Source organism: Podarcis gaigeae, assembly GCF_964106915.1.
Source record: "Podarcis gaigeae genome assembly, chromosome: 8".
NCBI classification, from domain to species: Eukaryota; Metazoa; Chordata; class Lepidosauria; order Squamata; family Lacertidae; genus Podarcis; species Podarcis gaigeae.
The window spans coordinates 34,029,653-34,053,786 of NC_139684.1; the positions used below are offsets into that span (position 1 = coordinate 34,029,653).

At 43.8% G+C, this 24,134-nt stretch overlaps 1 protein-coding gene across 12 annotated transcripts in view; it reads left to right on the forward strand.

Annotated features, from left to right (window-relative positions):
* The first annotated feature begins 455 nt into the window (after positions 1 to 455).
* The window catches only part of ADCY7 (adenylate cyclase 7), a 90,943-nt gene continuing 67,264 nt past the window's right edge, over positions 456 to 24,134 (forward strand). For 7 of the 12 annotated variants that reach the window (XR_014567089.1, XR_014567090.1, XR_014567091.1 and 4 more), the window contains exon 1: positions 10,402 to 10,685. The gene's annotated coding sequence lies outside the window, so the exon portion shown is untranslated. Of the gene's footprint in view, positions 674 to 10,362; positions 10,686 to 24,134 lie in introns of those variants that run through there. The other 5 variants (XM_083750467.1, XM_083750468.1, XM_083750469.1 and 2 more) reach the window with 5 other exon arrangements.

A 24,134-nucleotide genomic window follows, 5' to 3' on the forward strand; every position in this document is an offset into this window, starting at 1 on the left:
AGGATTTGATCTCTGAAACATGGCTGCTGTGCAAATCATCCATTGTAGCATATGTGACGTTTCGTTTTGAATTTACTGAGACTGGCAACAGCACAGTACAAGAATGGCAGGTAGGTGTGTAGATCTTTTTATTATAGGGAAGCCCACATGCTTTTGACTTATCTGTATCCGCAAATGCTACAGCAACCCCACGGCCTTCAAGTTGCCTGCTTATTGTATAGTACATTTTATTTCCCACTCCATCTCCTACAAGGGCCTTTATATCTGTTGACAACCTACTTTGAGTGCAGTAATTGCAGAAAAGGGTCTATAAATAGACCTGATTTTATTTGTGCCTGAATCCAAGAGGCCAGGAAACATTTCATAGCCAAACTGTCTCCTTCAGCCTTGCAGTTAATGGGTTGGCAAGGAAAGCAATTTTTGTGCATGTGTCACGCATGTGGCCCTGGTACAGCAGTTCCTTGTTGAACTCTCTTGTGTGCACAGGGCCACCTATTAAGTGTATTTTTTTTGTTTTTTTTGTTTTTTGACGAAAGGTGCCTCTCTCTGTATGCAAGGAGAAGCCCCACTATAGGCAAGGAGGACTCTGTAAGCAGTGATATGTATATGGAGCAATAGATTGCAGTTGGGGTGGGGGCACTGTGTGTGATCACAGAATCACCTGCAGAAACAAGTAAGTCGCATTATAGTTTACGCTAGTTCAGTTTTTAACAATGGGTTATGCAAGGAAACAATTCTCCCTAGCCCAAGATTGAATGCACACTATGTCTTTAAAGGACATTCAAAGCACATTTCCCCCCTCTAAAGAATTCTGGGTGCACTAGTTTTAAGGTGAGTGGGAGTTGTAGCACTGTCAGGGGGAAACGACAGTGCCCAGAATTCTTTGAAGGGGGGAAATGTGCTTAAAATGTGTTTTAAAGGTGTAGTGTGTACAGAGCCCAAATAGTTCATTAGGTTTCCACAGAAGGAAAGTGATTTGTCTTTTACATGGAAGATGAGAGCTTGTTTTCTCTCTTCATTGTCTCTTGTAAAATGCTAAAACAGTAAGAGAGAAATAAAAAACATGTAAACAACAAGAGCTAAACAACATGTGCATTAAAAATAGTCTCCTCTGGTCGACAGTGGCTTGTGGGCAGACTTACAGCTTGTTAAATCCTGGAAGAAAGTTGAAGAAAACATTACATGAGGAGGTTGAGAGAGTGCATGAATCCCATGTTTGTTTTCCTACACTACAACGCAATACCAGAGCATGGTTTGGAATCATCTGAATCGTACCACAGACAAGTAGAGGCAAGAAGCTTGCGGGTATAGGTTTGTGGTTTGTATTATAGAGTTTATAATAGATTCATAGGAGTTGGGAGGCACCCCAAGGGTCATCTAGTCCAACCCTCTGTAATGCAGGAATCACAGTTAAGTAATTCTTGACAGATGACTATCCAACCTCTGTTAAATCTCCAGTGGAGAGGCCACCACCTTGGAGGTAGTCTGTTCCACCGTTGAACAGTTTTTGATGTCAGAAAGTCATTCTTAATGTTTAATCATAATCTCCTATCTTGTAATCTGAACCCATTGGTTCAGGTCCTACCCTCTGGAGCAGTAGAAAATAGGCTGCAACAGCCCTTTAGATATTTGAAGATGGCTATCGTGCCCCCAAGGGACGCAGGTGGCGCTGTGGGTTAAAGCCTCAGCGCCTAGGACTTGCCGATCGAAAGGTCGGCGGTTCGAATCCCTGCGGCGGGGTGCGCTCCCGCTGCTCGGTCCCAGCGCCTGCCAACCTAGCAGTTCGAAAGCACCTCCGAGTGCAAGTAGATAAATAGGGACCGCTTACCAGCGGGAAGGTAAACGGCGTTTCCGTGTGCGGCTCTGGCTCGCCAGAGCAGCGATGTCACGCTGGCCACGTGACCCGGAAGTGTCTCCGGACAGCGCTGGCCCCTGGCCTCTTGAGTGAGATGGGCGCACAACCCCAGAGTCTGTCAAGACTGGCCCGTACGGGCAGGGGTACCTTTACCTTTACCTTTTATCGTGCCCCCTCTTAACCTCCAGGCTGCACATACCCAGTTCCCTCAACCAGTGTTCAAAACTCGCATTGTTCTAGGCACATTTTGTGAAAGGGAATTTCATTAGCGGGAGCAGTTTCTGAGCTCTAGGCGCAGTTCTGCACCTAAGATTTCAGATTAAAACTGCAGAGTGGAAGGAAAGGGGGACCTTTTTCTGCCTCCCCACTTCCAGCTACACTCTGAAGACTGGAGAAGAGACCCTCTGAAGAATATTAGGGGGCTGAGCAGGGGAAGGATTAGACATGTGAAAAATGAATAGAAGATTTTAGCTGCAGTTCATTCATTTTCAGCCTTGCATTCTTGTTATTAAAAAAGCGTGCCTAGACATTCCGTTGCTGCGCCCATAACCTAGGTTTAAGGTGCCATTTAGCTCCTAGCTTTCATATCTGTTTCTAACACTGCCCTCAACCCATCCTTCATAAGGCTTAGTTTCTAGACCCTTGATCATCTTGGTTCCCAACCCCCCTGCACACGTTCCAGTTTCCCAAAATCATTAAACAAGAGGCGGGGCGGGGAGAGCTGGGCACATTACTCTAGGTGGAAATATTCTCTGAGGGTTGTCATTCTCACAAGGAACTGAGACAGTATATAGGGATGGTAACAGTCTTAAAACATGGCTATGTAAATGTTCATATCTAAGTGACTGCAGTGAGCCACAGAGGTGTTTCTGGTTAAAGAAATAAGTCCCTCTTTCTAGGAGCAGATCCCCTGCTTTACACTCATCTGAGTGTGCATGCCATGATTAACAGAAGTTTTGGGAAATTCATTTGACCTGGCATGAACAGAAGGTAGCTGTTTTGCCTCTGCTGAGGGCACTTCGCCTGCTGCTACTTAGATTAAGAAAGGAGGGGGGAGAGTCTGTGTGTGTAAGCACAACAAGTGCAAATGGCAACATCAGTTCATGCTCTTTGTTTAGTTACTTGCTCTGGCTCAGGATGCTGCGCTGTATACAGTGGTACCTCGGGTTACATACGCTTCAGGTTACAGACTCCGCTAACCCAGAAATAGTACCTCGGGTTAAGAATTTTGCTTCAGGATGAGAACAGAAATTGTGCTCCGACGGCGTTTTTTATGTATGCCACCACAGCAGCAAGGATTCTTTTAGCAAAGTATTGGAAGATGCAAGAGCTACCCACGCTGGAAGAATGGCAGACGAAGGTGATCGACTATATGGGACTTGCGGAGATGACCGGCAGGATCCGTGACCAAGAAAAAGAGACGGTGGAAGAAGATTGGAAGAAATTTAAAGTATATCTTAAGAACTGTTGTAAAATTGAAGAGTGCTAAAATGTCAAGGGAAATGAAAATATAGAATTATAGCTGTAATTGATTAAGTATGAGAAGGAGCTAAAAAAGAAAATAAGTAATTAGACAATTGGTGTGAGGAGTTGTTGAAAAAACTTTAAAATAGGGATGAAGAAAGGGAGAGGTAAGGGGAAGTCTGGGAAGCAAGGTTTAGGAAAAGGAGGATTGAAATTATACATGTTCTATATGTTCTATTTGTTTATGTATTGTGTGTTGTTTTGTTTTTAATTTGTGTTGGAAAACTAATAAAAAATTATAATAAAAAAAAGAAATTGTGCTCCGACGGCGTGGCAGCAGCAGGAGGCCCCATTAGCTAAAGTGGTGCTTCAGGTTAAGAACAGTTTCAGGTTAAGAACGGACCTCCGGAATGAATTAAGTACTTAACCCGAGGTACCAGTGTATTGCCTTCTGAATCAAGTATTTATTTTACGTTCCCTGTAGTGGGGAGCCTGTCGCCCTCCATCTGCTGTTGGACTTTGACTCCCATCGGCGCCAGCACTTACAGCTAATGCCCACAGATGATGGAAGCTGTAGTCCAGCAACATCTGGAGGGCTGCAAGTTCCCTGCCCCTGTTTTACACATCACAGTCATCCTAGATTAGCCTCCAAAACAGCTTGCAATTAAAATCCATACAAAAGAATCATCAAAATATGCATACATGGTAGCATTTTTTGCTATCATCTGTGGAAGATTGGCAAGTAAAGATGGTCGAATACATGGAGCTGGCGAAGCTGACGGGGAAGATTCGGAATCGCTGTGATGATTTGTTCCAAAAGGACTGGGGCAAATTTATACTCTATATGAAAGAAAATTGCAAACAGTTGAATACGTTTGTAGGTTTAAGTTGAAATGTTTGGTAATGGGAAATTAAGGAGCTGATTTACTTATAAGTAGGTGATTGTTAAAAGATTGATTTAAAGTAAAAAAGTGAATTTAGGAATGTGGAGAAATTGGTAATGAGATATGGAAGTCTGTTAGAGGGAAGGAAGGAGGTTGATGCTTTATTTAAGCAATGTCTTGAGTTATTTTTTGATACTGAAATGTAATTAAATATGGAAAACTTAATAAAATTATATTAAAAAAAATAAAACAAAGTACGAAGGCATTTGCAAAAATGCAAGCAGACAATAAGGGATGTAAAAGAGAGATCTGAGACATGTAGTAAGTTTTTAGCTTAGTATAAAATGGTGTGCTGTTCTGGTGACCTTGCCCCAAAAGAATATTGTACAGCTGGAAAAGGTTCAGAAAAGAGCATCCAAAAGGATCAAGGGGTGAAGCAATTCACCTATAAGGAAAGGTTCCAACATGTTGGCAGAGACCCTGAGGGTCACCTAGTCCAACCCCTTGCAATGCAGGAATCTCAACTAATGCGTCCACGACAGATTATCATCCAAGCTCTGTTTAAAAATCTCCAAACAAGGAGAGTCTACCACCTCTCATGGGAGTCCATTCTACTGTTGAATAGCTCTTACTGTCTGAAAGTTCTTCAGAACGTTTAGTCAGAATTTCCTTTCTTGCAACTTGAATCCATTGGTTTGGGTTCCAGCCGCTGGAGGAGAATACAAGCTTACTCCATGTGACAGCCCTTTAGATATTTGAAGGTGGCTATCCTATCTCCTCTCAGTCTCTGCTTTACTAGGCTAAACATACCCAAACGTTCCTCATAAAGCTCAGTTTCCAGGCCCTCGATCGTCTTGGTTGCCCTCCTCTGTAGACATTGCAGATTGTCAATATCGTCCTTAAATTGTGGTGCCCAGAACTGGACAGAGTATTCCAGGAGTGGTCTGACCGGGGCAGAGTAGAGCAGGACTATTACTTGCCTTGATTGAGACACTATACTTCTGTTGATGCAGCCTAGAATAGCATTAGCTCCCCCCCCCACCCCCCAGCATCACACTGTTGACTCATGTTAAGGTGTGGATCCTTTTCACTTGCACTATGGGCAGTCCAGCTGTCCCCCATCTTATATTTGCGCAGCTGGTTCTTTCTGCCTAAGTGCAGAACCTTAGATTTGTCCCTACTGAAATTCATTTTCTTCGTTTCTGCCTAGCTCTCCAATCTGTGAAGGTCATCTTGAATCCCAAATCCAGAAGTGGCTTTTACATCATGTGAAAGCTCAAATATAATGTGGAAATTAACCGTTCGGAAAATAAAATTAACTCCTTTGTGAATGCAGCTTTCGTTATTTGGATAGAAAACATAAGTTTATATAAAAAAAAAACTTCCCACAAAGTGTCCTTTGGTTCTAAGAATTTTATTTGTGGTAAATGTAGTCTACCTATTCTGCACGAACTCCACTTGCGACCCTAACAGCCTCTCAGTATTCACCACCCCACCCCAATTTCCTGTGCTTTGTAACCTAATTTAGCCTAGTTCAAGTTTCTTGTGGGGTGGGACTTCTAAAGGTTTTGGGGGGCAGAGGTAACTTCCTGGATTTCTTCCTTCCTTCCTCCCTCACAGTCAGAATATAAGCAGGTGTTTTTTGTTCTTAGTAAAAGAGTGACACTTTGTGCTTAAATTGCTTTTTTCTTTTTCACTAATCTAAACAAGCTTCATATGAATAAGTGCTTTGTTGCTACACAGCCATGTCTTTATCACAGTAATTGCACTGGGAAACTGCAGCTGAGCTGGCACCAGAAAAACCCAGTGTGAAGATAAGAACCATAGTTTCTCGTGTCTCCACCTTTCTTTGTCATTTTCTTGTTTTTGCATGCATGCATGCCCTCCGTGAACACTATATATCGCAACCCTCTCAGTGCTTCGTGTTACTTTGTCATTGTTTCACCCAATGAATCCTGGGAACTGTAGTTTGAGAAGTGCGTGGAAGCACAGAATTACAGAGGTGTATGGTTCAAGACCACTGGAGCAGGAGTGGCAAATGGCTGACCTGTGAGTGAAGTTTGGTCCGCAAAGCATTTTTATTCCCCCCCCCCCCAGCAGTTTCTGCCTCTGTGCTGGTGATTTTAAAAACAAAAAAAGCACCAGTTGTATGTATGCAGCACTCTTGCCGAAAGCTTATTGTCTGCTGTGGCTGCCCAGATAGGGAAGCCAGATAGTTTAGGGGTACAGCATCTGCTCTGAATGTGAAAGGTCCTAGATTCAATTATTGGCATGTTCAGATAGGTTACATTTCTTGCCCTATGAGAAACCTTGAAGAGCTACTGCTGTAGGTCATCAGATCCACATAAGCACGTCAGCCCAGGAATTTATTGGAGAAAAGAAGTACACCTAACAATAGGTTTTTTTTAAAAAAATACTGCTCTTATAACACTCAAATATACTTATTAATATTTGCATTTAAATAAACTAAAAAGGCCCAAATGCTGTGACCTTTCTTCACTGGGTGGGTGGGGAGGTTGCTCCATCCCCCTGATCATTTTGGCTGCCCTAAACTGGATAACATCATCCCCAGCAAAGGGAGAGGAGAAGGTAAGCAACTTTTCAGGAGTACTTTATTACAATAGCGCTTTACACTTAGCTGTGATTCTCAACAGCTGGTGTTCAGAGGCATACTGTCTCCAACAAGGTGGACATTACTAAGCTTAATGGACCAACGGTCTGACTCAGAAGAAAGCAGCTCCCAGTGTTCCTACAGATTTCTTAGCTAGATCACCAGAAGGGGGATGCTCTCCAAGCACTCTGGAAGCAGGAATTAGTGCTTTGATCTGCTCTCCGTCAGCACTTGGGAAACAGTGGAGCAGTTTCATGAGCACTCCACTTTGCTCTGATCTCGCATGTCTGATCCGCTCTGCTCTGTTAAATGGTTAGACTTGGGAATACAGCAGTGAGCTGGTCTCCTGAAAATGAAAAGCATGGTCTGGAAGTGGAGGCTGTATGTAGTCAAAGACTGTCAGAAGTTGCTGTTGCTAATCTTATCTGGGAAAGGAGGGAGGGGGCTTGATCCAATTTTTATTGGTATCTCTTGCCTTCCTAATGTAGAACTGCTGTCTCTTGCGTGATTGTTTTTTAAGAACCATGCCTGTTTGTGCATGCACATACACTGCCAGAACATGGGTGACCATGCCCAGTTTTTGGACATCAGAGCATCCTGTCCACCCTTCACAAAACTACAATAGCTTCCTAGGGTTCTCTGGGCAAAAGAAATGGCCACTAAGCTGCCTGTGCCTTGCCCAAACACAGTCGGAAGTTGGCAAAAGGTCAGAGTGACAAGAGGGGGTGACGATGGTCACTAGCTTAGTTGGCATTATAGGGGGAAACAGACAAATCCATGAAGGATAGATCTATCAAAACTATTGCCCGTGAAAAGTTGACCATAACTGAGTTTCAGAGGCACTGTAACTCTGAACACCAGTTGCCAGGGAGTGACAATACAGGCGCTGCTGTTACCTTCAAACTGCTTGTGCGTTTCTGGAGAAATCTGGTTAGGCACTGTGGGAAGCTGCAGGCCAGACTAAACAGACCTTTGGTCTGACCCAGCAGGACTTGTCTTATGTGTGGCTATCAATACCACCTGCCTTCTTACTAAAGGGCACCTCAGGCAGGAGCAGTAGGGCTCAAATGCAGTTTTTGTCTTTTTGCTTGGAGAACAGCTGATGAATGTTCTTTGTATTCCTACTTGTATTAATGAAATTCAGAAGGCACTCTAGAGCAGTGTTTCCCAACCTTGGGTCTCCAGCTGCTGTTGGACTACAATTCCCATCATCCCTGACCATTGGTCTTGCTAGCAAGGGATGATGGGAGTTGTAGTCCAAAAACAGCTGGAGACCCAAGGTTGGGAAACACTGCTCTAGAGAAGATGATGTGTCACTGGTATCCGGCAACTGAGCTGACTGCCACATGTCCAGTGGGTGTCATTCTAAGGTCACGATCACACCAAACATTTAGCGCAGCAGTATGATATCTCTTTGAACAGTCATGGCTTCTGTCAAATTATCCTGGTGCTAAAGTTTGTTATGGATGCTGAGAATTGCTAAGAGACCCTATTCCCAGCCCCCAGAGCTACCAGTTCCAGAGTTCCCTGGGAAGAGGGACTGATTATTAAACTACTCTGTGGATTGAACTCTTTGAGGGGGAAAGGGGGTCTCCAAGCAGCCCTCAGCATTCTTAATAAACTACAGCTCCCAGAATTCTTTGGGGGAAGCCACGAACATTTAAAGTGGTATCACTGTACAGTGGTACTTCAGGTTACATACGCTTCAGGTTACAGACTCCTAACCCAGAAATATTACCGCGGGTTAATAACTTTGCTTCAGGATGAGAACAGAAATTGCCCGGTGGCAGCACGGCAGCAGTGGGAGGTCCCATTAGCTAAAGTGGTGCTTCAGGTTAAAAACAGTTTCAGGTTAAGAACGGACCTCCAGAATGAATTAAGTTCTTAACCCGAGGTACCACTGTACTTTAAATATATGGTGTGGATGTGGCCTAATCTAGGAGACCAGGGTCAGGGTTGGCTCGAGATGTTTTGCCACTGTAGGCAAAATGCCCCAATGCCACCACCGCCACATATCAGTGTCCTTGCCCCCCTCCCTGCCCATTCTGTTGTGCCCGTGCTGCTGCCAACCCTGTCACAGCAACTGCATCCTCACCTGTGGTTGTGCCTGCACTGCTGCCACAATAGTGGAGAGGGTAACGGCACTGTATTGGTGGTGTGGGAAGCCTGGGGGGGGGCTGGGGGCTGGCAGTGGTTCAACAGAAGGGGCCTGAAGCCACCTCCCCTGCCTGAAGCAAATGGCTTCACCTTGCCACCCCTCCTTGAAATAGGACACTCAATAAATCATCCCTGCCTACCACTCCTGCCACACATAAGAGTTCTGGCTTGAGAGATAAGGAAGGCATATGACCAGGCTCTCCAGAGAGCTGGGCTCTATTGATATCTAGAGCAAGAAAATTTCAGAACAAGATATTGGTTGGGTGTTTTTCTGTTTTGGGGTTTTTTTTGTTTTTTTAAAATGAAGCTGATCATGACTGGTTATCCTTTTCTGGGCATGGGAATGAATGTCTGCTAGAGAAATAAGAGCTCAATCAGGTTGTGAAGGCCAGCAGATAAAAGGATTCTTTGTTAAATAGACAGCAGCATTCAGGGTGACGGGGTTAACCTGGGGATGATATGAGCAGCTGGGTGTTTCTACTTGGATGCATTTTCAGAGGAAACGAAACCAAGTCACAAAAGGCCTGTAAGGCCTGGACTTAAATAAGTAATAATTATATGTTTTGCAGGGTTGGACAACATTATTTAGAGGTGGTTTCACCAACCGGGTGCCCTTCAGATGTTTTGGACTACAATTTCATATAAATTGGCCAGAGATGATCTTAGGCAACGCACTGCAGGTGCTGAGTACCAGTATGATCTAGGCTTAACCTCAAATGACATGCTAGGACAGATGCAGAGGAGGGTGACTAAGATGATCAAAGGTCTGGAAACCAAGCCTTGTGAGGAAAGGTTGAGGAAGTTGGGTATGTTTAGCCTGGAGAAGGCCGAGAAGTGATATGATAGGATACCTGTCTTGAAATACCTGAAGGGCTGTCACATGGAAGATGGAGCAAGCTTGTTTTCTGCTGCTCAAACCAATGCATTCCGGTTACAATAAAGCATATTCCAAATAAACATGAGGAGGAACTTTCGGAAGGCAAGAGCTATTGGACAATGTAACGGACTACCTCAGAAAGTGGTGGACTATCCTTCATGGGAGGTTTTTTAAAAAACAGAGGTTGGGTGGCCATCGATCAGGGATTCTTTCCTTGTGATTTCTCTGCTGTAGGGGTTTGGAGTAGAGGTGCCTTGGGGTCCCTTCCAACCATGGGCGTAGCCAGGATTTTTGTTAGGTGGGGGTCAGAACCTCAGTTTGCTATGTATTTTTATTGGTTTTTTAACTGGGGGACAGCTGCCCCTCCCTGGCTACGCCCACGCTTACAACTCTACATTTCCAAGCTCTCTATAGCCCCGCTGCGCCCCGACCCTTGTGTTCCCACCTTATTCTGCAGCTCCACGTGGGCTTATAGGAACGGGCTGCCAATCGCCAGGCGCGCAAGGCGCAACTAGAGGCGGGGTTTCCCCAGGCCACGCCCCTGAAGCACCTGCCTCGGTTCCCACCGCGGAGGCAGGCGAAGCGCGCCTTCCCTCCGCTCTGGCCCCGCTGCAGTCGTGCTCGGCGAGGCGGGAGAGTGGCGGCGCCGCCGGGGGATCCGACGCCGCTAGAGGGCAGGGGCGGCACCCGCACGTCGGGCAGGCAGCGCCTTTCCGCTTTTGACTCACCCCTTCGGCTTGGGCTCTCCTCTCTTTCTCGCACACCCACCTACGCACGCAAGCAAAACCCCGAGCCGAGGACAGCGACGAAGCCTTGGCCGGAGAAGCGGCGGCAGAGGTGAGTTTAGGGGCTGTTGGCTCCGTGCGCCCTGGGCGCGGCGGGCCCGGTACCTCAGACGCTTCGGACAAGTGCCCTTCACTCTCACAGCGTCAAAAAGGCGGGGGGGGGGCGTGAGGGCTTTGCGCACGCGCCGACGCCCCCTCCCAACTTTTACGCGCGGACCTTTCTCCTCCGCAGGACCCCCCCAAATATCTGGCCAGGTCGCTTGTTTGGTGGGTGTTCTTGCGCTCGGGGAAGAAAAAGAGGTTGCGCTGCGCTAATTGGCTGGTTGGGGCTTCCAGGACAAAAGAATAAGGGGCTTAGGGAAAGGTAGCGTTGTCCCTTCCTCTTCCCCCATCTCCTTTTTTTAAGTCAAGGATCTGAAGACAGAAAACAAGTGTGCCTCTGAGCATGCACGGTCTGCAGACACCTCTAGCCCTCGCTTTGTCCACGTCTCCTCACAAAACTCTGCAGAGTAGGAGAGGAAGGCTTTGATCCTTGCATCTTTTAGTAGCCCAGGTGGATCTGCTTGGCGGCTGATGGAATGTAGCTGGGGAGATTTTTCTTTTTCTTTTGTGAACTGTGGAAAACGTTTCGGATGTGTTGAGATTGTTTGTGTTATGAAATACACACAGAGACATATATGCATGTCTATGTGTTTATATCTATTTACACACACACACAAATGTATAACACCCAGTAGAGTCCTATGCAACACTCAGGTGAAAGGATCCCTGTGTCTTCAATGGAGCTTACAGCCAGCAAGCTGAGCATTAAGATTGCGATGAAATTTGTCTCCATACTAAATTCTGAATCTTGGCCATTATCTGATGCTATTATGGTAATTGCTCAAATCAAAGAAACATTAAGGTTGTTGGTTGAGTTTAAGAACTTGTTTGATGAAATCTGCATGCGCTTGCATAGGAGCAGAAGAACGGCCCTGGTCCTTCCGTAAGGGGGGAAAAAGAACATTCTTGGTTGGTTCTTCCGTGGTGCATTTGAGGCATTCTCTCCTGCGTGAGAATGAAAGCAGAACCACCTCTTCTAAGATGGCACTGACTCTTCTTATAATTCACATTGAAAAATAATGTCTCTTTAAATAATGTGTTAACAAAGTCTCTTTTTAATTGACTTTAAAAAGAAGTTTTCAGTCAAACCAACTGATTAAAAAATTATAGCGCTTATGATGTTTCTTTGCCTCTGAGCATATCCAGAGTGTTCTTCCTCTCTAATGAGCAACCACCAAAGAATCCTGGGAACTGTAGTTTAATCATTACAGAGCTACAAAAGTCAGGACCCTTAACAAACTACAGTTCCCAGGGTGTGGGTGTGCACTTTAAATGTATGGTGGGTACAGCAGAAGCTCTGTTGGGAAGATATAGGGTAGGTTTCAGGCAGTCTTCAATCCTGGCATCTCCCTGTTCAATCTCTCCTCTGGGTCAATTGTTTCAGAGTGCTTTATTTAAACAAAGATTTAGTCGATTGATCAAATGTTTGCATAAATAACTTTGAAGAAAAAAGCATGAAGTCTTCTTTTTAGATTTATGCCTTCAAATGTTTTGCATGGCAGCACTTCTTTTTAACTGGTCAAAACTTAACACTACAGTCGTATGCAGTAGGGATAGGGAACCTGTGGCCCACCAGATGTTGTTGGACTCCAGCTCTCATCAGCCCCAGCCAGTGGCAGGGATGATGGGAGTTGTAGTGCAACAACATCTTGAAAGCTGCAACTTCCCCATCCGTGCTATACAGCATATTCAGAAGTCCCAGTAAGGAAGGGTGCTAGGGTTATAGCCTAAATCGACTGGGCATGTAACAGGTATCAAACATTGCAGGCATCCTACTCTGATATTAGGACAGACATTAATCGTATAGAGAGGGGGAGGGCTGAATCCAACTAAATTCTGCTTGACCTATTGAAATTAATATATCTGTGGTTGAGTTAGGTCTTCACCAAGTACATATAATGTTGAATACAACTCAGAGATGTCGTAGCTGAAAACCCTTAATCTCAGTGGTGCAGAGATATGCACTCTGCACACCCTCAGAGGCACAGCTCAGCATTGTTTCATATGGTTAAATCATTTCCTGGACTGTCAATAAATCATGAGTGAGGGGAGGGACACTATGACTTAGTGGTAGAGCACTTCCTTTGCTTGCACTTGGTCTCAGGTTCAATCATTGGCATGGCCAGTTTTTTAAAAGGGCCTGGTGGCAAATGATAGGAAAGTCGTCTGCCTCAGATGAGATTAGACTAGAGAGTTTCTGGCAATATTAGGCAAGAAAGGCAACCAGCCTTGTCTGCATTAAGACAGCATCCTACATTATGCTATATCCATGAAAATCCTGGGATTACTTTTGGCTTCTTCTTGCCTCTGGGTTGATGTCCAGAACTTTCAGGAAACTGTCGTTTATTAAGCAATGGGGCTTTGCAAATGCATTAACAGATGCATTAACAGATGAGCAGCTCATGGTTACCATTTCAGTGGCAACCCTGAGGTACAGGTGCTTCCCATTATTGGCAGCAGGGGAGGGCGGGAAAACCCCGAATGGTCACCGTGAAACATATTCCATAATTCACAATTGATATGCCCTCTTGCTCTCTGTTTACATTTGGTTTTTCTAGGAGTGAAAGGGAGTGACTGTTCTGACGGGCTGCATCTGTTGACCAATCTGTGCTGTAATCTGTTCAATATGGCACTGTTCATTTCCCTTTTTAAACTTCATTTCCTTTCGGTGTTGCAGTCTCTGCGTTTCGTAAGCCTACAGATATTGAGCATGTCTCTAAACTACAGCGGAGAAAGGGTTTTTAATTTTTTTTTTTTTTGTAATGCTTTTGTTAAGAGAAGGTGGGAAATTAGCCAACTGCAGCCAAAGTGTTCATTTTCAGAATAATGAACAGCGTTTCATGGAGGCTGCTGATTGTCTGAACAAAATGTGCTCCTAGCCTTTCAAGACCATAGTTCTTATTGCTGAAAACAAGTCTTTCTTTCCTGAATGGAAATGATTTCCAAGAGCTATTTCAAGTTTGACAATTTTTCTCTCTACACTGCTGGCATTGATTTATAAGGCTGTCACCCACTGGAAACAACAAGAATCAAAGAAACATAGAATTGGAAGGGACTACGAGGGTCATCTAGTCCAACCCCTTGCAATGCAGAAATGCATGATTAAGAGTCTCATGCGTTTACCAACTAAGAGTCTTATAGCACCTTTAAAGACTAACAGACTCTCTATGCCATAAGCATTGGAGGACGACAGTCCACTTCATCAGATGCATGAAGTGGCAACCTTAGTTCCATTCAGATTTATATTTGTGCTTGTCCCCATTCAACAAGCCTTCTAGAACAGTGGTTCCCAATTAGCTAAGTAATGCTGGGGTTTTTTGGAGTTCATCATTTACTCCGTTTCAAGAAATCTTCATTATGAGCCTGTTTGGATCATAGAATTGTAGAAGAGGCCGCAAGGGTCCTCTAGTCAAATCCTTTGAAATGCAGGAATCTCAACTAAAACATGCATGACAGATGGCTATCCAACCTCTGCTTAAAACCCTCCAAGGAAGGAGAGTCCACAACCTCCCGGGGGAGTCTGTTGCACTGTCAAACAGCTCTTGCTGTCAGAAAGTTCTTCCTGATGTTTAGTGGGAATCTCCTTTCTTGTAACTTGAAGCCATTGATTCGAGACCTACCCTACCTTTCATGTGACAGCCCTTGAGATATTTGAAGATGGCTACCATATCTCCTCTCATTCTCCTCTTTTCTAGGCTTAACATATGGTTTCATCAGTCCATGCAACCTGTACAGTCAATAAAAGTGGTGCAGGTTCTCAGTGTTCTGAGATGAACTGCCTCATTTGAGTTTGTGCAGGCAAACCACATCTTTGCATATGTAGATTACACATGTGTTCATTTTGGAATTGTAGTTGTACAAACTTCATGTGATTCACAATCTATTTCGTACACATTTCATCTATGCAGGAAGAACTAGGTTTAAGCTTCCTCTTATAGCAATTGCTTTCTCTGAGGGTACTAACAAGAACCCTTCAGTGTGAAATGTGTCCTTTTAAAGAATTTGTAGCTTTTACAGTAAACCAGATGGACAGGTGGTGAGTGATTCACGATGATGTGATAAGCTTGTGAGAGTTCATGACAAATAACAGAACGAACTTCACCCAGGAAATCAGCATGGAGAGGATGTAATACTTGCTAGAACCTGTTTCCAAACGCAAGACTTGACCTCATGTTAGCCAATGTTAATGCAGTGGTTTGCAACTGGGGGCAAAAACTGGCCAAAGCTGTCTTGAGTTCATTGTGGTTCTGATGGTGATATGTTGCTCCCAAGGAACCTGAGATAGAGAATAAGATAGAGATGATAACTGGCTGAGGCAATTCCAGGTTGGTTTGCAAGGTGTTTACAGCAGCCATTGTGAGACTGGTAGATGAAATCCACCCATCCACAGCTACCTTCACCACCACAGTCTACAAAAAGGATCACATTCTACATCCCTCAGGTCATAGCAGCAGCTTCTGCTACTTCCCAATACCTTTTAAAGGTGGGTTAAGTTGCAAGCTGGACATGTGCTGAAGGATGAGGATGTACCAGGAGACCCTAGGGATCGAACCCGTGACCTTCTGCATGGAAAGCAGATGACCCGACCATTGAGCCTGTACTATAAAGTGGCTCTTCCCACCAAGCTGAAGGACCGGTGCCTACAGCTGTTAGAAGACCAGACCAACACTAAGTTTCTCTAATTAAAACCAACCCTTTGATTGTGGTTAAGTTGCATCAGTTCACAGTCAAAGGATGGAAGTGGTTTATCATTGGGTGTGCAGTATCTAGGCAAAGTAGAAACCTATCAGTATCTATGGAGGTGGGGGGAGGCCCCCACCCATGTGCTTAAACACATCTTGCTGGAGTCTGCAGAGTTCTGAAGTGCACAGTTGTTGGCCTTTCTTCATGCCCACTTCAATATAAGATGATCCAAATTATTGGGAAAACGTTGCAGGCAAAAAAGGACATGCCCTCTCCTTGCAGCAAGAACTCGCTTGTGGTGCAATATGGCCTTGTTGTCATTGTGCTGTGCAGTATAGTTTAGGGTTAAAGATGCACTCCAGTTGTGTAAAGGTTGACTGTGACGGTACTACACTATTGAGGAAATGTAGGCTGGTGCTAGCCATCCATGCTTGTAATGTCTGGTTGAACACAATGAGATGAGACTAGTCCATAACTAGTCACTAGATTCTAGTGTGAAATATCCTATTGGAGTGTGTTTGGTGTGCACAATGTAGAGATAATTGGGCAAAACGGCTTCTTCCCTGTTTTAGTATCCCTCCTTCAAATTTTAAATACCTCCCTTTTTAAAAAGCTGTAGTGTAATATGCAAGGTGATTAGAAACCCTTTTATAAAAGCTGAAGCAGGATTAATCATTAAACCACCTTTTTTTTAAAGTGGGATTTTTTTTTTAAAGAAAAGCAATTGCACAGCACAGTGTCACCTTGACAGCATCCTATTCAGTGTAGGATGGAGAATATGCAGATCTGGTTACAAAACTGCGTGCTTCATACTTGTGGGATAAGTTCCATAATTACTGGTACTTCTTTTTTTTTTTAAAGCAGAATAATATAAATCAGTGTTGGAATGTGATAGGGAGTATGTTTTCTTCCATCATGCTCTAGTTCATAAGCCTTTTTCTGTTATGCGAAGGTGGCTCTTCAGTTTTACTGAGTTAGGTTTGCAGTGGTAATATGGTGGTTAAGAGCCTCTGCTTCAAGACAGGAAATTCTAAATAGAAATTTGCTGCCACTGTGAGCCACTGCAGTGGTTAGAGTGTCAGCCTGGGACATGAGAGACCAGGGTTCAGGGCAAGAGTGCTACTGGCCCAAAAATGGAAACAGGAAATACCGACAGTGGAAGAATGGAGAATGAAGCTGTTAGACTATGCGGAGTTGGACAAATTGACAGGGAAGATTAGATATTTAAGAGACCAAAAGTTCATCGAGGACTGGGGGAAATTTGTGGAATATCTGGAAAGTATAAGTGAGGGACAGATAATGCTAGAGGGATTTAAAGAAGCACTGTGAAAAATTGGGAAGTATTGTCTAAAGGGAATAGAAAAGAAAGATATAAATAATGTCAATATAAACCTAAGGAATGCGTAATTTAAATAGTGACTATGGATGATTTACGGAAAAGCTGAAGGAAGTCCAGAAAAGGAATAATTTGTGAAAAATTGGATGTGAAATTAATAGGTGTTTTTATTTTTGTTGTAAATTAATAAAAATTATTTTTTTAAAAAAGAGAGACCAGGGTTCAGATACCCACTTGGCCATGAAGCTCACTGAGTGACCTTGGGCCAGCCACTGCCTCAGCCTAACCTACCTCACAGGGTTGTTGTGGGGATTAGATGAGGAGGGGGAGAATACTGCCTTGAGCTGCCAAGCATACTGCCTTGAGCTCCTTGGAGACAAAAGTGGGATACAAATGAAATAAGTAACTAGCTAGCAAGGGGAGGTTTGGGAGAGTTGCCATGGGACCAAAAGTAAATGTTAAGTAATTAAATTCACGTTCCGCCTTATTCCAAGAGCTTAAGATGGCATAAATGGTTAAGTCTCTCGCCCCCCCCCCCCATTTATTGTAATAGCCCTTAAAGTGGGTTTGCCTGAGGCAGAGTAACTGGCTCAATGTCACTGGGGTGGCTTCAAGGCTGAGTGGGGATATGAACTTGGGTTTCTATAGTGAGCTACTGATTCCCCAGTCTGCAGAAGAATTGTGTAAGGTCCCAAGATGGTAATCCATACTCAGTAAATAGCACCACCCCCAGCAGCCCCTCTCCACAAAAATTCCCAGTTTGCAGGTTATAATTCTACAGTGAAGAACCTCTGAGTGCAGCAATAGGAGGGAGAAGAGGAGACACATTTTTTGAGTTAAAGGATTGTGTCTCCCCTTCCAAAGTTTCCTGCTGCTGTCTGCCTCCAGCTCTTCTCCCTCTGATGGAGGTGGTGAAACGTGAGCTACCACTAGTGCGGAATTTCTGAGAAGAATCTGTGAGTAATGTGTTTTGTGTTGCTGTGTGTGGTTGTGTTTTCCTGCCCCCCAAGAGCCAGGATGCAATTCTGCAATTACATGGTTTTGAGGGTGTGTATGGGACCAGGGTCAACTGAAGTTGAGTGGATCCTCAAGCTGATAATGTTCAGGAATTCAGTTTAAAATGCTATAGCGTCATTGCTCCTCTCTTACCCTAAATGAGGGCCAGTTCTCACACAGCAGTGTTTGTGATGCAATAAGTTGCTTTATTCAAAAAAGGCTCTTGCAGATCAGATAAGCCCATCACTGGGGTAGCAATATCTGAAAGGAGGTGCCTGTGTCCCATCAATCCTATTTGGGACTATAATCCAATGTGTCCTTTTCTGGGTTAGGCTATTTTGCAACCTTTCTCTCTCTCTCTCTCAATTGACATGTTAATCAGCTTTGACTCTGATATGACATCTTGAATCTTCAGATTGATGATGACAACATTTGCCATTGTTTCTGTGTTCCTAGTTGGGTTTCCACCTCCCCCCCCTTTTTTTAAAGTAATGCTTTACCTCGCTCCCTGATTACTTGGTTTCTTCAGTAGCTAATTGTGAGGAGTTTGTCAAAGGCCCATTGAAAGCCTGAATAAATTACTCCAGCTGGTTCTCCTTTATCCTCTACTTCAACTGGCATTTTAGCAGCCTGAGATGCTGTTTATCCTTTGTTCAAGACTCACAATGGGGACCTTAAGGGGATTTTTCATCTGTGCATGTTCACACAGAAGTGAGTCCCTCTGAATTCAGTGTGTTTTGCTCCCAAATGAGCGTCCATAGGGTTGCAGCCGGACAAATTTAATGTGTGACTTTTTCCTCTTTCCTTTGAGAGAGTGTTATGGCCTTAATCCAGGTGGGGATGGGTGAAGGCCAAAATACCGCTTTCTCTTCCAAATTCTGCCATGTACTGATCACGAACAAATCGGACAGCTTTGTTGAAGGCCTTGTTCAATTAACCCACTGTTGAGGATTCAAAGATGGCGAGGAAGAAGGAAGAGTTGGGGCAGGTAGAACCTCGTTGATCCTCGTGGGAAGAAGCAGAAAAGTTTAAATAATGTCATCTAAGGCTGTGTACTCATTATACCTTTCAAGTACATTCGAAGCACGTTCTTTCCCTCAAAGAATTCTGGGCTCCGTACTCTGCCTCTGACAGAGTTACTCTTCCCAGCAACCCATTAGAAACTACACTACCCATAATCCTTTGAGGGAACGAAGGTGCTTCAGATGTGCTTTGAAAGGATAGTGTGTGTGCAGCCATAGCGGAGTCACTGTCTGCTGCCTTTTCCATAGATGCTGAGCCTTTCATGGAATGTGCCCTTCCATTGTTAGCTCTGACAGTTCCAGACAGATGGGTTCGAATCCTTTTCTTTTAAAAAAACCCCCATCTTAAAGAGCTTCCAGAAAGGTAAGCATGTTTACAACACCAGAGAGCCTCATGGCACATTAATACTACTATTTACTATAGCCTGAGCGTGCAAACGGATGGGGAGGCTAAGGCTGCTTCCCATCACCTTGCCAGAAATATTGGTCCTTGCTCATCAGTGAGCTGCAGTTTTAGTTCGTCTACTGATTTGGAGCTTGCTTTTTCTTTCTTTCTTTCCATTTCAAAGTCTTCCAAAACTTGAAGGAAGCAATTGATTAGATATTTCCTTTCCAGCTAGGTTGTGGTGGTCAGAGTACAGTATAATTTGTTACTTGCACAGTGCTTTTTTCATTGATGGGTAATATGGTGGAGAGAATAAGGCAGGGCACACTGTAATAAAGTGGCCTGACTAATGGTCAGGAATTGGATTTTCTGGAGGAAAACCCGAGCAAGTGGTGGTGGGTGGGCTTCAAGTTCAACTTTCTTGTTGCCTCTCATGGCTCTGACTTGGAAACTAACAAGGACAGAATCCCACAGGGGTTAAATTTGCCCCAGAGGTTTCCACTTCCCAATTCCTACTATAATGCCCTCATGACACCAAAGATACCTGCTTCCAGCATTTTTCAGATACTAACTATGCCACAGTTATTTCAACAATGTCTAGACACTTAAATCCATCAACATGCCTTATAACCAGGAGAAGGTTTGGTGAACTTCAGCAGTTGATTCCCCCCCCCCACTTGGTTTGCATAGATTTCTGAGTACGCCAGGGAAGAAAAGAGTAATGGAGTACCTAGCACATTTTGCATGAATTCCAAAGAAACGTCTGAACCACAATGTCATGTTTTCAGAACCATTCATTGAGTTTTCCCATTACTGCAGACTCAAATCATTGAAAGAATTGCTAGGAAATTGGTGGGGGTTATAACCGTGGTTTTGTGTCTGTTAAATGTGGCGTATGGAAGCCTTATGGCATTGAGTCATTCATGATATGTTGGCTTATTTTGACATCCTGGAAAATTATATCTGATTTTTTGCCTTATTAGAATAAACCTAAAAGCATGAACTGTCTTATAAACTTGTTTTTCTTAGGGAGGTAAAACGTTTTACAGTGGTACCTCAGGTTAAGAATTTAATTCATTCTGGAGGTCTGTTCTTAACCTGAAACTGTTCTTAACCTGAGGTACCACTTAGCTAATGGGGCCTTCTGCTGCAGCCATGCCACTGCTGCATTATTTCTGTTCTCATCCTGAAGCAAAGTTCTTAACCCGAGGTACTATTTCTGTGTTAGCAGAGTCTGTAACCTGAAGCGTCTGTAACCCAAGGTACCACTGTAGTAGCAGCTCACTAAAATCAGTGGAAATGTTGCTGCAGATTAAATGCACTGCAGGTTGTAACCATGCAGTCCCAAACTTTGCATACTTATTGAGTTCAGTTATGTTTAATCTCAAGTAAGAGTGTCTAACATTGTAGCCGTTTCCCTTCCAGTTTTGATTATGGAGAATGCGTTGTGTACAAGGTCAACTTCTTCTAAAGGAGATGTATAACTGCAATGTTTAAGTGTTCCTTAGAAAAAAACAGAACAATTAATTATGGAGGATCAAGGCAACAGGAAATATGGAAAATGTGTTTGTTCTTGTAATACACACCCACACACCCACACACACTTCTTTGTTACTCACCTTGGGTTTATTTCTAAACAAGGAGAAATGGAAACAAAAATATCAATTACAAAAAAATACAGTAAAACAATCAAAGCAAAACAGTGGTCATGTTTGCCCATCATGGTAAATCATAGTTAATGGTTTACTATGAATGTGGAGATAGTTTCTACTTTGTTTCTCCCCTAGCATAAGGGGGAAACCCCATGACCCCCAGCTTAATGTTATGTCCACGCCCTGGTATCATGGTTTGTTTCACTCCAAACAAACCACAGTTGGTAAGCCAATAGCGAAACGTGGCTTAACAATGTGGTTTGTTTGGAGTGAAACAAATCACACTGCCAACACAATGTTGGAAACAGATGGGAAATAACAACAGTCACCCAGCATCACAGAACGGCAACAGATGTCTCATAACAATCACTGCTAGTTCCTAAAAGCATAGGCCCCAAATATCTGAAATATAGCCTCCTTCCCTACAGACCCTCTTGGGTGTTAAGATCAATTGAAGGAGGATTGATGTAGTAGTTCTACCCTAGGATATTTGTGTGTGCGTGTGTGCGCGCCCCCCTGAATAATCCTGGCCCCATAGGGCACACCATGGTTTTTTTCCTCAGAGGGGTAGCTATGTTAATCTCTTGCAGCAAAAATAACCAAAGTGCCTTGTGGCACCTGAAGAACTAGCAAGCATATTTCATGTGCTGTAGGGCAGACTTCCTTTTTATTTGCCTTGAATCTTCCAACATTCAGTTTCACTGGACGTCCTTGAGTTCTAGTGTTGCAAGAGAGGGAGAAAAAACTCCTCTGTTCACTGCATAATTTTATAAACTTCTATCCTGTCACTTCTTACTCTCCTTTTCTTTAAATAAACAGTCCCAAATGCTGCAACTGTTTTTCATAGTGCTGCACAGTTTTCAAACCATCTCCAGCCTGTCTCCCAGCTTTGGAGCTGGATTAATGGCAGGGGTTGCCATGAAGGAGCTGGGATAATGGTTGCTCTCAGCAGCTTCAAAGTTGGGGCGAAGGCTAGTTTGCTCATCATCCTTACCAGAGGTCAGCGTCATAATGAAGTATAATTTATACTTAGGAAGACTAAGAAAACATCAAAATGCATGTGCAGTGAAATGTGCATCGTTTAATTTATTTCCCCCAACAATTAGGTTCTTTAAGCTTAAAGCCCCAAAGAGTCTAAAGCATTAAAAAATTAAGAAGAAGAGAATGATCTTGAAGAACTAGAAAACATTCAGAGTTCTACCCCAAAATGAACTGAATTCAGGTTCAGTTCAGCCAGCCGATATGCCTGGGAACCACTTACAGGAGTTGTTTGAACTAATTTGGTGAATTTTGTTAAACTGAACTAGTTCGTTCCAAGCACTGTATCTGCACAGCAACCCTGTGAGGCTGGTTAGGAGGAGTGTGACTGGCCCAAGGTCATGGCTGAGTGGGGATTTGAACCCTGGTCTCTCAGGTCCTAGCCCAGCACTCTAGCCACTACACCACACTGGCTGATTGGTAGAAAGAAAAGCTTCTTTTCCCTGTAGTGCCAGTTTTTCAAGCTTTTGGGAGTAATGGAAGGAAGAGAAAACAAAAGACAGTATCAAATTCCAGGCAGGTCAACTTTATGCTAACCTTGCCTTCATTTGCCACAGATTGTGCCTATAAACCAAATTTAAACAAAGTCCAAAGGTGGTTGAAGCTAAACAGCTTTATCTAACTAGCACCAAGCATTTCTTTTTAAACATAGGATTAAACCTATCTTGGCTGCCATCCATGTAGGTTAGGCAAACGTATTTTATAAGACGATTCTGCTGTTTGGCAACAAAAGATAAAAGCTTTTGCCAAGGTTACAGAACAGATAAAAGATTTGCCAAGACCTATCGGCAAGAGGAGAAAACGGAAACTACATTGCTTTTTATTTATTTAGCTGTTAACTACATTTCTTCACCGCTCACTTGGTAATGCACTCAGAGTGTTGTATGATCCAAAATAATTAGCTTAACAGTCCTGTTGACATGGTGCAAAAGGGAAAAGACATGAGGAAGGCAGAGGAAAACTGACAAATGCAGGTACCAACCCTGACAATTTAAAAATCAAAATGAAATCCGACAGGGTTGGGCATAATATTAGCCATGCTTGGGCTGGCATCTGTTCTGCATGCAGAAGGCCCCAGGGACAACCCCCAGGATCTCCATGTAGCATTGGGAAAGATCATGCCCAACATCATGAAGAGCTGCTGCCAGTCAGTGTTTATAATACTGATCTAGATGGACCAAGAATCTGACTCAGTACAGGGCAAGTTTCTAAGTTTCTTCGCAGTATGCAACCTTTTCATTGATTTTATTGGGCCTGTTTCAAGTATGACTTAATCGGATGCCACCCTTACACCTCTATTTTGCAAAGAAGGCTTAATTTGTGTGCTATTGGCAGTCATGTCTTCCTTTTGATCAATTTGATTTGTCCCATCACCATGCTCTGAGAGTCTAGGTAGGGTGGCCACAAACCTCCTATTTAGTGGCAAACTCTTGTGTTGCTTCTTAAACATTTTCATAACTGCACACAATATAAACAGCAATAAAAACACTAATCTCTTATGTGCAAACATATAGCTTTCCCCATGAGCAAACAGGAAATAAATGATATGTCCATACTGAGGCAGAGCCCGTTTCTCCCAATTGGCTTCACATGCAGAGTGAAGGCACAGAACAGGTGTGGGGAACCTGTGGCCCTCCAGAAGTTCCCAAACTACAACTCCCATCAGCCATGCTTTCTAAGGCTGATGGGAGTTGTAGTTCAGAGAGATCTGGAGGGCCACAAATTCCCCACACCTGGCATAAACCATAAGAGGAGCCTGCTGGATCAGTTCAAAGGCCCATCTAGTCCAGCATCCTGTTCTTGCAGTGGCCAACCAGATGCTTGCAGGAAAAATGCAAGCAGGATACAAGAGCAAGAGCACTTTTGCCTCGTATGGTTTCCAGCAACTGGCATTTTGGTACTGCAGGTGAGGTGGAAAGAAAAAGAGACAGGGCACGCTGAGACACAATTCTTGATGCTTTGCTGTGGAGTGTGTGTTCCAGTTCAGGTCTGAGTGAGACCACCCCTGCCTCTCTTTCGGCTAAGAACCTGCTGTCTGGGACTGTGCTGGGTAGTTAAGTCCCTTTCCCAAAGACTTTATGTCGGCTGGTGTCTGGCTGGTAGTCAGCAGCTGTTTCTGATACATTGCTTTCAAACTATTATGTGTTTGCCTTGAACAGTATGGATTGTTCATTGAGTTGTTTGGCTTTGCTTTACTTATATGCTGTTGTATGTTTCGATGTGGTTATATTGATTTAAAGGCTATTTGCTAATTTTTGATGCTTTTGTGATCAGTGTGAGTCGCTTT